This window comes from Mandrillus leucophaeus, unplaced genomic scaffold (assembly GCF_000951045.1).
Source record: "Mandrillus leucophaeus isolate KB7577 unplaced genomic scaffold, Mleu.le_1.0 Scaffold56, whole genome shotgun sequence".
Lineage (NCBI taxonomy): Eukaryota > Metazoa > Chordata > Mammalia > Primates > Cercopithecidae > Mandrillus > Mandrillus leucophaeus.
Genome location: NW_012106030.1, coordinates 806,196 through 809,859, shown reverse-complemented (window position 1 = coordinate 809,859; position 3,664 = coordinate 806,196).

Sequence of the window (3,664 nt, the reverse complement as noted above, 5' to 3'; positions counted from 1 at the left end):
AGGGGAACAACACATACCGGGACCTGTTGGGGGGTGGGTGGCAAGGGGATGGAAAGCATTCATTAGGAGAAATACCTAACGCATGCAGGGCTTCAAATCTAGATGATGGGTTGATAGGTACAGCAAACCACCATGGCACATGTATACCTATGTAACAAACCTGCACGTTCTTCTGCACATGTATTCCAGAACTTAAAGTAAAATTTAAAAAAAAAAAAAAAAAAACGAAAAACTTATGTCCAAACAAAAACTTCCACATGATGTTTTAGTTTCATTCATAATTGTCAAAAAGTAACCAGGATGTCCTTCAGTGGGTGAATGAGTAAATAAAGTGGAATACATCCAGACAACAAAATATTATTCAATGTTTGAAAAATGAGTTACCAAGCTACAAAAAGACATGTGAGAAACTTAAATGTATATTACTAAGTGAAAGAAGCTAATTGATAAAGACTACATACTGCATGATTCCAACTAGATAACATTCTGAAAAAGGCAAAACTATGGAGACAGTTAAAAGATCAGTGGTTTCCAGGGATTAGAGAGAAGGAAGGGATGAATAGCTGAGCATGGAGGATTTCTAGAGCAGTGAACCTACTCTGTGTGACACAACAATGTTAGACACCCCATTATACATTTTTTCCATGCCCACAGAATGCACAACACAAAGAGTGAACCCTAATGTAAACAACTATGGACTCTGGATGATTATGATGTGTCAGTATAGGTTCACCAATTGAAACAAATGTAGTACTCTGGTGGATATTGATAACGGGGGAGGCTATGCATTTGTGTGGGGAGAGAGTGTATGGGAAATCTCTGTACTTTGCACTTCAGTTTGCTTTGAACCCCAAACTAGTCTAAAAAGTCAAGTCTACTTTAAATGAGGGAAAATACAGTTCTTCTGAAACAACTGTTAATATCCTCAGTGCAATCCAGATTCCAACAACATAAATACAGCCCTAAAGTCCACCTGTGGAAATTTCTCTTCCCAATTTATAAACACCAATATTTTGTCAATAATAAATTATATAGATGTAGGTAAAAATTTTGTAAAAGTTTCCTAAGTAATTTAGAGAAAACAAGAAAAGCTTCACACCCTTCCTTTTGGGGGATTACAGGAATATATTCCGTATGTTCCAAACCTGAGACATTAAATAAAAATAACAATCTGGATGAGAGCCTGCCTCTAGGGAGCACAGGGGAGCCTGGCCAAATGTTGGAACATGCCAGTGTATGGCAGCAACATGAAATGCATTATATCATTTTAAACTCTAAAGCAAATTTTAAGCAGACATTATCATTCTCACTTTATTAAAATTTTGTATGAGACAAGGTCAGGATTTGATGTTACAAACACGTTTTATTTTGTAGTCTCATTCTCCAGGTACTCAAATTCCCTGGTTGTAAAAAGAAACAGCATTTTTATCCAGCTTATTTGTCAGGATTATATGAAAAAAAAACTGAACTCGGCCAGTGGCCTTGAGTAGGCGATAAAACTGTAGAAATAGTCCTATGAACTAGAAGTAGGAGAGACAATAAATGAGGCAGAACTGGAGTTGAAGAATCCTCAGGAAGGAAAGTAGCATTACAGAACCAAGAGAGGCTAAGAAAGGCAGCTATGGCTGGGTGTGGCTCATGCCTGTAATGCCAACACTTTGGGATCCCAAGACATGAAGATTGCTTATGGCTAGGAGTTCAAGCCCAGCCTGGGTAATATAGTGAGACCCTACTAAAAAAAAAAAAAAAAAAAGGGGAACAAAAGGGAAAAAAAATTTAAAAATGCAGTCATATTCTCAACTGGGAGGAGAAGGTTGAAGTAGGCTAGAGATGTGTATATATATATATACACACACACACATATTTTATATATAATCATACACATATACACACATATATATCTTTAACTCATAAATATATGATAAAGATGAAGTTGGGCCAGAAGCGGAGGCATCCACCAGTTGTGGGCCAGTGGCAAGGGTTGGGGATTAGTGGTGATCGCAAACCATGAGCAGGAGGAAGGAGGGGTAGGAATAAAAAATAATTTTTATGTTTATTTTTCACTCCTGAGTCTCAGCTCCAGCTTGAGACTGACCTCACTCTCATCATTTGGTGTCTTAACATGGAAAGTGGCATAATTAAAGCAGAAACTCTAACAAGCTTGCTTCTGAGGCTTTGAGCCTAAAATATTGGGGTGACTCTAACATTGGAAGCCTGATCACTTTCTCAACACCAAGATCAGGATCTTTCCAATCAGCCACGTCACTGCTAGGGAGTAGGAACATAAAATAATAATGATTTTCAATAATTGAGGAAAGTTCAAACCAAACTAACATTAACTTTTCTTTGCCTCTCCATCCCCTCTTCCTCTGGCTGAGTTCCACTCCATGGATGAAAATTGCCTGAAGCTGCAGTGGTTCTCAAGCCTCACTACCTATTAGGCTCACCCGGGCAGGTTTTAGAACTGAAAAGGCTGGCCCTACTCCAGAAAAACTGAACCCAAACCTAGGAGATGGGGAAAACCTGAGCAATGATATGTTTACAGCACTCCCCAGGTGACTCTAATATACATCCAGGGTGCTGAGCATCTTTCTATCTGAACTGTTCGAGGGAAAACAAAGGATAAGATGTTATTTATTTAATTATTGAGCAGGTTTCCAATTCTTATATATGAGCTAGAGCCTTTGTTGTGAGACAATTTGTCTGTCAATAAAATTACCTTCAAATGTTTTGAAGGCTGGGATTTCTTGTTCTTAGCACAAAGAACAGCATATGCCATTATCAAAGTACCAACAGGAATCTGGATTTAAACCAATCTGGCATTTTTTCTTTATATCTTTTTTTGTCAATTCATTATCATATTCTCTAAGAGAAACAGCAAGAAGTGAGCATTTCCTCAGGGTAATCACTTGAATATGAGTGCCAATAATTTCATTCTACAAAAACCAGATACTCAATTAGAGTCTGCTAAGAAGAAAAATAAAATATATTAAATTCATAAGAACAACTTCCAAATACTGAACCTTTAACATTATCTCCGATTATAGGTCGTTGTCATATCTAGGGTGTAACCAGCAATGTCAAAAAGCTATAGAATCCTGAAAAGTGCTCCAGCACGAGAACATGACATAATGAAAAACTTGCAAAGAAATTCCTGTTCCTAGAAATGCAATACATTGTTAAAAATAAAAATCATTAATTTTTGGAGGGGAGGTGTTTTCCAGGACTCTCTGTCTTATGACTAAAGTATTTGTTAATTGGATAAAAGTAAAAGGAATATTAAATTTCAGTATTTGATGGCAGAAGCCAAGGGTGTTTCCCTAGATACAGTCTCAGTTTCTCTTCCCCCGGGCATCCTGCCATAGGGATTGCTGAGGATGTACATTTGTGATGATGTGCACATCTGGTTAAATGACATACGTGTGACCTTCAGTATTTTCAACGTGCATGCAGCTTGTAGATTGCCTTCGGTGTTGACTTTCCTTCGTCTAGCATTTGCAAGAAATTTCCATAGTTTCTAGGTCACTTCATGGAGCTTTTCACAATCTCTAATTTTAATTTTTAGACAGATATACAAATGTATTCATCACAGAAAAAAGTCCAGAAATCTCACCTGCTATAGAAAGATTGAAGAAAATTAAATTTAAACATACTCAACTTGTTC